We start from the raw sequence: 10,549 nt of genomic DNA, 5'->3' as shown, positions 1-10,549 counted from the left end.
GAAGTAAGGAGTAAATCATCTCAGTCATGATCTGGTTATTGCTATTTTAACTCATTGCCCTTAATAACCAAAAGACAGAAAGAAGTTATAACTAAATGGAAGGAGAATGATAAGAGAAGCTAATAATAGTTAGCATTTACATTTAAGATTTGCAAAGTACTTTACATGTACTATCTCATTTGAGCTTTCCGACACCTCTGGTAGGTAGGTACAAATGGTATCCATTTTATGGATGAGGAAATTGAGGCTAGAAGAGATTAGGTGGCATGCTGAGGATCACATATGTAGTGAGTAAGATGAGATTTGCATTCAAGTCTTCATGACTCCAGATCTAGCATTCTAGGGACTGTTCCACTTACCCATAAAGATGGCTTATAGGTGCTCCTTAGAGACTGCTTTAATTTTTTCCCCAAGTTTATTAATTTATTTGTTTTCAGTTTTCAACAATCATTTCCCCAAGTTTTAAATTTTCTCACCCTCTCTCCCACTATGGGTTCCACAAATATATTCCATTAAATACATTTTCACATTAGGCATGTTGTATAGAAGAATTATAGGGACCAGGAGAAACCATGAGAAAAAACAAAACAACACAAAGTATTACAAAAGCAGTCTGCTTTATTATGTTTTCCAACTCCACAGCTCTTTCTCTGGATATGGATGGCATTTTGCATCATGAGTCCTTTGGAAATGTTTTGGGTCCTTCCACTGCTGAGAAGGACTAAATCCATCAAAACCAGTCATCCCACACTGTGGCTATAAACACTGTGGAAAAAAATATGAACAGTAAAATATTCTAAAAATTAAAAAGACTACCAAGAGAAAATCATTAAGTACCAACATATATAGGTATTTGTCATCTATACTTGAATAGAGAGCATGATTTATGTAATAGAAGACTTTCCAAATGTTAATGGAAGTGGATGGATCATATCTTTAATACTTTACAATCAATTGAAAGATGTAGAAAACATAAAATCTCATAGATTTTGTTGTTCTTGTTGCTGTTGTTGAACTTGTAAGAATAAAACACCACATTATAGACTCTTTTGCAGCATGATATCTCTCATATTACATAAAAATCATTAAGGATTACTTGTAATAAATAAAAACAACCACGTTCAATGATCTGCTCATAACCATCAAGTAAAGCATCAAATAGTGAGATGGATTTTTGACAAATATATTTACCGGTGGGATAAAGAAGATACAACACAACATCCAGGTCAAAGCAGAATTCCCTGTGGATAGTGAAGTCCTGCAGAAGTTCCTGTTTGTGGATACCATGACACTAGTTACATTACATCTAAGGTGTTTGAGAATTTCCTAAAGAATATCTATAATCACTCACAGGACTCTGGCCTATCCATCTACACGGAAAATTGATCATCAGTTAATCAATATTTATTAAAAAGCCTATTATGTACCATATACTATGCTAAATGAAGACCAAGTGCATGGAAATAGAAAAGTGACCAGGTTTTAAACTGGATTTTATTAAATAGAAGATGACATGATCAGATCAGTACTTTTGGAAGATAACATTGAAAGCTGAATGAAATATGGACTAGACTGGACGAGAGATGAGTCAGAGAGACAAGAAGTCTACTGCAACAGATCTTGTTCAACAGTATATATAGATAAAAAAGACAAAAAAAAATCATATTCCCTGTCCTCAAAAAGCTCACATTATATTGAGAATGACAACATACAAATAAAAGTACATTGAAAATAAGTAAGGCCAATGGAAGGTAATTTCAGATTAAAGCACTAATACTATGTGTGTATATATATATATATATATATATATATATATATATATATATATATATATATGTATGTATATATACACACACACACATATGTACATATATGTGTGTATATGTGTATATGTATGTATATTTATGTGTATGTACTCACCCATTCATTTATTTGTTTATTTATTCATTTGTATATTGAGTCTGAAATTCCCCTGCTAAGGAATATTCATGGTCCTCCCATCAAACAGTGGGGCAAGTTCACTACCAAAGACAGAGGCTGTAAACTCCAATATAATTATAAGAGAAGTTCAATAATCATAGGGGTTACTTACATTGAGGCAGTCTGAGGCAGTGTCCAGACACATGGTGGATCCCCACCAAGAGTTTAATAATCATCAGCCTGGAGTGGCAGCCAGATTCAGTGGATACCCCAAAGATCTGGAAAAAGTCCCGAGGTAATTGTAAAAGACAAAGGAGGAGGAGCTATAAAGTATTATAACATATGTCATCACAGTTTAGCTAATGTGTTGATTTACTGCTTAATACTGGGCTTGATTCTCAGAAACCCAGGCATTAAGATGTCCAGACATGCAAGGTTGTGTACTAGTCATTGTGTTCTTGTTATGGTGTTTTGTTTTTTATCAGTCGGGGCTACATGTATGTGTATATACACATACATATGCGTGCGTTTATAATATATATGTGTATCTATGTGTGTATATCTATATATGAGAGAAGTCACGAAAGTAGAAATGACAACACATGGAACAGATTGGATATGCTGAGTGTGTCAAAGATGACAGCAAGGTTGCAAGAATAAATGAACGGCAATATGGTGGGGCCTTCACCAGTAATAGAAAAGTTCGGAAAAGGGGAAGATTTGGAGGCAAAGATAATGAATTATGTTTCGTACAGGTTGAGTTTAATATGTTAGTTCAAGATTCCAAAAGCCAGTTTATGATGCCCAACTGGAACTTAGGAGAGAAAAAAAAAAGAGTTGGATAAATAGATCTGAGAATTATCTACAGAGAGATGAAATAAACACATAGGGGCTGAAGAGAGCAAAACGCAAGATGCTTATATAACAAAGACTTAAGAGTCAACAAGGTTAATGAGAATGACTTGTATGAAGATTCAGCAAGGGAGACTGAAAAATGGTGAGGCTGCAAGGATTCTCTGCAAAACAAGAACCAGGACAGAGAATTTTCATAGAGAGCTGAGTATCTAAGAGAAGACGGTGATCAAAGAAAGGTCAAAAAGGATAAGAATTGAGAAACAGTCTTTAAAATTTCATAATTAAGATAGCATTGGAAACTTTATAAAGAGCATTTTCAGTTGAGTGCTTAGGTTGCAAGGCAGATTACAGAAGGTTTAGAATCAAGTGAGTGAAGAGGAAGTAGAAGCATCTAATTTAGACTTACAGAATTTAACTGATGAAGGGAGGAGCAATATAGGATGACATTTACTGGGGAAGGTAGAATGAAGTGAGGATTTTTAAGAATGGGGGAGACATGAATGCATTTATAAGCAGTAGGGAAGGAGCTCATAGGGAGAGAATGAAAATTAAAGAGAGTGGGGTCAGGGTTAGAACAATCTGCTTAAGAATATGGGGTGGCATGGGATCAAGGGTACATGAAGAGGTGCTTGCTTTTTCATGTGATACAAGTAGGGGTATTTATTCTTGTGATTCAAGGGTAAAAATGAGATAGAAGGGAGAAAATATTTAAGTGATGTGAGATATGGAAGAGGAGAAAAGGAGCACTTGAGGAATGGTCTCAGCTGATATGACATGGTAAGACATGCATTGAAAGTATGATATGGAATACCAAGATTTCAAGTAGCTGTTGTAGTAAGTGAGAGAGTTAAACAATTAAGGAAATATAAAAAAATTATTTGCTGCAATTGTGTGTTCAATATTAGTGGCCCTATTGAGAATATGTAAGAGAAATTTATGATGGACCCACTCAGCAAGGATTTTTTGTAAGTTTAAATTGATGGGTTTTTAATATCATCATATTTTCCTCAGTATCCTTCCCTTTCACCTTCAGAGAGTCATACCATATAATAAAGAGATGTTTTTAAAGATAATAAAAAGAAGGGACAAATTAGTATAAAAGATCAATACTTTTTAAAAAATCCAAAAAACATGTATAATATGCAACATCTATGGACTTCCCATTTCAACAAATGGGTAGGTTGAGGGCTTCTTCTCACATCACCTCATTCAAGTCATGATTGTTCTTTATAATTTTTCTACATTCACTTTTGATTTATGCATATGGTTATTCTTTCCATTTTTATAGTTCTATTTATATATATTGTTTTCTTGGCTTTACTAATTTCACTCTGCAATGGTTCATGGACATCTCTCCATACTTTTCTGTATTCATCACATACATCATTTCGTATAGCTCACTGTTACTCTATCGTATGAATTTACCACAATTTGTTTAGCCATTCCCCAGTCAAAGGACTTCTACTGAGCAGAAGAAGCAAGGAGTAGTAGCAGCAGCAGACTATGGCAGCTCTGCTGCTGGTGTTCAGCTTTCTTTCCCAGTGCAAAGGCTCCAAACCCTGCAGCCCAGCAAACCAAGATGAAGTATGAATGGGATCCTGAAGAGCAGAGGCTTCAGCAACTCCTGCAACTGCTCGAGAGTCCCAGTTCCAGGATGCCTCCATCTAGAGGCCACAAAAACTGGAACAACTCAATCAATATTCTGACTTTAACAACTACCTAATGTTTGTTTTTGCAAAATTAAAATCTGAATATGAACCCACAAGGTCTTTGAGTGATCTCATTCTGAAGAAAAATATGAAAGCACACTTTCACAACTTCCCAAATGGATTAACAGAATTTATTGAGTGAATGTCTGAATAATATTGGTGACTCCTCCCCTCTAATCAGAGCCACTGTGGGTATTCCAATTACAATGGTTGCCTTCAAGGGGAATTACAGAATTGGCCTGAGCTCTTGCCAAAGCTCTGCAGCTTGTTGAATTCTGAAGATTATCATATATGTGAAGGAGCATTTGGAGCCCTTAAGAAAATTTGTGAAGATTCTGTTGAAATTTTAGATAGTGATGTTTTAGACTATCTACTTCACATTATGATTCCTAATTTTTCTACAATTGTCCAAGTATAGCATTCCCAAAATAAGGCCTCATGCTGTGGCATGTGTCACTCAATTTATCATCAGTAAAACCAAAGTTCTGATCTTACTTACACAGTGATTCTTTTATTGAGAATCTGTTTGCATTGGTTAGTGATGAAGAAGTATGTAAAATATATGTTGGGCTTCAGGGATACTTCTTGAAGTATGAGTATGAATATGAATTCATATGAATAATATAGTTTAGTACATGTTTCAGGGGACTCAAGGACAAGATGAAAATGTGACTTTGGAAGCTTATGAATTTTGGCTTACTTTGGCTTAACAGTCAATCTGCAAAGAAGTATTCTGTAGACATCTTTCTAAGTTGATTCCTGTATTAGTAAATGGCATGAAGTACTTAGAAACAAATATTATTCTATTTAAAGATGATGCTGAAGATGATGAAGCTGTTCCTGATAGCCAACAAGATATAAGGTCTCATTTTCATGAATCATGAGTGGTTCAGCAGCATGGTGAAGATGGAATTGATGAAGAGAAAGATGATGAAGATATGTCTGACTGGAATCTAAAAACGTGTTCTGCTGCCCTCCTAAATGTCCTGACAAACGTGTTGTGGGGTGAACTTTTGCCACATGTTGTGCACCTCTTAAAGGAACTACTTTTTCATCTTGAAGGGATAGTTTAAAAAAGTAAACTTTTTACTTTAGTCTTAGAGAAGTTGCTGAAGTTTGTATGTAGAGTATGATACCATATCTGCCAAAACTCATCCCTCACCTTATTCAGTACCTGTCTGATAAAAATGTTCTTGTACATTTCATTACAAGCTGCTTGGCCACTATGCACACTGGCTAATTAGAGAACCACCAGATACGTACTTGAAGCCATTAATGATAGACTTACATAAAAGTCTTTTAAAAAGCAAAAAAAGAGTTCAAAAAGCTATCTGCAGTGCCTTTGCTACCCTGGAAGACGAGTCTTGTACAGAGCTTGTTCCCTACCTTGCTTACATACTTGATAACCCTGATCTTCATATTTATTTAATGCTAGAATAAGAATTTGATTTTTCTTTATGATGTCATAGGAATATTAGCAGATTCTATAGGGCATCATTTAAATAAACCAGAATATACACAGATGCTAATGTCTCCACTAATCCAAAAATGGAACATGCTAAAAAATGAAGATAAAGATGTCTTCTCTTTACTTGAGTGCCTGTCTTTATTTCCCATTGCCCTGCAGTCTGGCTTCCTTCTGTCCTGTGAAGCTGTGCATCAATGATGTGAGAACCTTGTTCATGAGTCTCTTACACAAGCCATTTCAAACAATGCTCTACACTATCAATATAAGGCTTTTGATAAAGATTTCTTGGCTGTAGCCCTTGCTTTACTCTCAGCTCGAAGTAACATTCTAACAATGGTGTACCAATGCATGCAGGATAGAACGCCAGAAGTTCAACAGAGTTCCTTTGCCTTGTGAGGTGACCTGACAAAGGCATGCTTCCAGCATATTAAATCTTTCACAGCTGATTTCATGTCAATACTACGACCCAATCGAAATCCAGAGTTGATTTCAGTCTACAACAATGCTACATGTGCAATTATGGAAATCTCAATTCAAGTACATATAGAGATGCAGCCTTATATTCCAGCAGTGTTGAACCAGTTTGTAGGAATCATTATCAGACCCAACTATCAAAGACACTGTTCGAGAACATAGCAATAGCAATTGCTCATCTTGGTTACATTTGTCCTCAAGAGGTGGCCCCCATGCCACAGCATTTTATAAGATCCTGGTATACTTCTCTAAGGAATATAAGGAACAGATGAGGGAAAGGGTTCAGCATTTTGTGGGATTTTTACTATAATCAGCAGTGTCAACCCCAGTGGCATAATCCTATATGTATATGTACATATACATATGCATGTATATATGTATATACATATACATATGTACATTTTTTTCATTCTGTTCCATCATGGGTTAGTCCAAAAGATGGTCTCAGAGACATGCTCTGTAAGATCCCTCATGGATTTAGAAATTAAGTTGGGGATGAAAATTGGAGGTGTTTCTCTGACCAGTTTCCTCTTCTTGTAAAGGAGCTTCTTGCAGCTTACTATAGTATTTAATTTCATGCACTTAGGCTACAGTCCCATAATTAAGGGCCTTTCAGCCTTGGGAGATTATGAGGAGACCTCTGCAGCCAGGGAAAATCCTACCTTTTACAGAGGAAGGGAATACAGTATAAACATAACCCTAACATCTACTTGAATTGAGATTTCCGTAACTGCCCATGTAACATTTTTGTAGACTGAAATTAATTCTGGATTTAGGTTGGTTCCTAATATTGACATGAAATCAGCTGTGAAAGTTTTAATATGCTGGAAGCATGCTTTTGTCAGGTCACCTCACAAGGCAAAGGAACTCTTGAACTTCTGGCATTCTATCTTGCATGCATTGGTACATCATTGTAAGAATGTTACTTCGAGCTGAGAGTAAAGCGAGGGCTACAGCCATGAAATCTTTATCAAAAGTCTGAATTAAGTGAATGTTGGGAAACTTTTTAACATCTGAAGCCTTTGTGGGTGGAAATCTGTCTCCTATTATAACTCTACATTGGATTTTGAAGAAGCAAAAAAAGAGAATCTGTTCACGAAATAGCACGTTCTGAAATATTATGGGGAATTATACCAAAACAAGAACTATATAATTGAACCATAGGGATAATTAAGGGAAAAAATTCTTTGGCACACAATAAAGTAAACCTAAGAATGGGGGCTACAAACAGTAAAAGTGCTTTTTATTTTTTTAATTTAATGTAAGAGTTTTCTACATAATTTTCCTAGTTGATAGGATTTCTAGTTATTTGCATGTTAATGAAGAACTACTCAAATAAATTTAATACAGTTAAAAATGGAGCTCGCCACCCATAGTAGAGGCAAGGTCCTACGAGTTACAATTTAGGTACCCCAAAAGAAGTCGGAAATAAAACAAGACAAACTAAAACAAAATGAAGCACACTGTGAAATGCCAAATGAGTCACTCCTTTCACCTTTTGGGGGATGAGGGTAGGAAAAATCAGGGAGGGCTATATTACACTAAAGACTGACATTTTAATTTTATATTTAAAACATTAATGTAGTGAATATAATTTGACTGTGGTACTTCACTAGATTTATTTTTTAAACCAAGGCATTGTTAATGTGCAGTTTAATGTTCAGGCATGCATTCTGGCTCATAGTGATTGAAAATAATTTAAATTAGTGAAAAAGTAGTGTGCTTGCATCACTTAGAGTGAGATTGTTTTTTTTTTTTAATTTACCTATGTTGTACCATTTTGTGTCGCAGTTTGCCAAATCAATATAGCCCTACATTTAAAATTCCTTTAAGATTCACTGCATTTTATTTTCATTAAGACTATAGATACAAGGTATTGTAGTTTACAATTAGGCCTTAACATATCTTTTTTAGGATCTGTTAGGAATAAGATTGAAATTGTATTGTGTGTAACCTGTATGAGGTGGAAAACTGGTAGATCTGTGTAAAACCTTTACTTCTGTGCTAGTAGTGTGATGTGCTTTCCGCATGGTTATAAAACACTAGTGATTTTATCAAAACTTTTAAAACCAAGTTTCATGATCCATGATCACGAAAGGCTGCATAAGTGTTTGTTGACGTTGTCAAGACAATTGTAGAAGCTGATGACATGATTATATTTCTTTGTTTATTCCCAACTCAACATATACCTTCTAAGTTTTTTGATCAAAGCATGATCTTAAAAAGATATTTAATGTATGCATATACTTCAGGGTCCCTGCACTGTATGGCCCATCTGAGTGGCCTTCTATGCCCTAGGCACTTGAGCAAGGGGCAAGTTAAAAAAGATGAAGACAGAAGGACAAGAATAAAGGGAGTTTTCAAATAAGTGTATGACAAGATGAGAAGATGTATTGGTCACATGGCAAATCTGTGAAATGACAAATAGACAGTAAAAGTGTTCCATTGGCCTCCCCTTGATGTCAAGAGAAAGTGAGAAATGTCTCTGGTAAACTGGGTGAAACTACTGGGGAAAACATTTAGGGACAACATGGCCAATAAAAACATAAATTGTTCAGACATACATGAGTTCCCATATATCATTATTTGAATGACCTCTCAAATTTGAGTAGATCACCTACTAACTATGTGCTAAGTTTTGTTGTGGTGGTCATCACTAGTTTATAAATGTCTTCAAATGTTACCAAGCTGATTTATTTTTATTACCATCTAAATTTGCCATCCTAATGCATAGCCTATTCCTGTTTTAAATCTGTAATGTTGTCCCAGTGGATTTCCTACAGTACAGAAGACCTCCTCCTAAGTATGTTAGCTTAGTAGCCTGTCTAGAGATGGTATTCAGTGATGGGATTTGCAGATGTGTCCTTTTCCCCTCCTAGACTTAAAAGAAGCTAGAAACAGAGATACCTAAGCTCATCTCTGCTCCCAAACTTCTAATATGGTTAGATTACCAAATAATTCCATATTCTGAAGTCATTTTAACACTAGTCTTACCAGTTGCCTTGCTACTTTGATTTAGAGATTTTAACCCCTTCATCTCCATTTTCTCCCCTGGGACCTGTTTTATTCATCAGTGAATGCTTTATCTGGCCCTCTGTCTCCAGTCACAACCCCTACTTCCTAACCTTCTCCTCAGTCTTGCCAAGTCTTGCAATGACTTCTCTTCTCCACAACAGTTTTGGAAACATGATCAAATCAACTCTCACTATTACTGGTAGGGCTGTGTCGAGCTAATCCCCTGTGATTCCATCCTAGTAACTTTCCAAACCAAAGTGCCCCTCCTTTTTGTAATTTATCTTTGCCGTTAGGATGTGAAGCTCTTTATACGTAGGAACTATCTTTGCTTTTGTATCACCAGCACCTAGCAAAGTGCCAGACACATATCACTTAATACCTGCTTTTACACTTTTATAAATCAAGTCAATAATAGAGCAAATGTGATCAGTGTAGACAATGCAGGATCAAATGGTCCCTCCATTACATCAAATCTGATGAAGTTATTTTCTGAGTTATTATTTCTGGTATTTACTGTAACTGAGATTGTTCATCTTAACAGTAAGCAATAGAGAGCAGCTCTTTTTCTCAGAAAGTAGAAGCAACTTCAGCATTGTGCTGAGTAAACACTCTGTAGGATATAATGCTATCATAAATACATTTAATTTAAATTACCCAAACTGACTGAATCATTCCATTTCTAATCCCAAGACCCTTTTTGTTGGGAAACATTTTTATTAGAACTATATTTAAAATATGCTTATTATTACCAGTGGTAAAGATCCTAACCCAGTAATGTGGGTTTACAGTACTTTTGTTGACTAAATACAAAGTTGAAAATGGAACACTTCTGTCTCTTTCAATAATGCAGCTAGGCTGCCCATCACAGTTACTGGATTCCATATAGAAAAAGAGAATTCTGATGACTTGTTTTTAACAACTGTAAAAAGAAACAACTGCTCAGCCGCTGTATGTCTAATTCAATGTCCTTTACTGTAAAGAAAGGTTTTACAGTAAAAACTGGCTCACCTGATAGTCTATCAACCAGAATTCTATTATCCAGCATTTTTACATTTCTTTAATGCAATGATAACTAAGTGACAAACCAAATTCATGCAAATATTCCCCA

General features: G+C 35.5%; 1 pseudogene; it reads left to right on the top strand.

Annotated features, from left to right (window-relative positions):
* The first annotated feature begins 4,348 nt into the window (after positions 1 to 4,348).
* On the top strand, positions 4,349 to 6,998 carry LOC140513629 (transportin-1-like; annotated as a pseudogene).
* The last annotated feature ends 3,551 nt before the right edge of the window (positions 6,999 to 10,549 follow it).

This window comes from Notamacropus eugenii, chromosome 7 (genome assembly GCF_028372415.1).
Source record: "Notamacropus eugenii isolate mMacEug1 chromosome 7, mMacEug1.pri_v2, whole genome shotgun sequence".
NCBI classification, from domain to species: Eukaryota; Metazoa; Chordata; class Mammalia; order Diprotodontia; family Macropodidae; genus Notamacropus; species Notamacropus eugenii.
This window is presented reverse-complemented; position numbering and strand designations above follow the sequence as displayed.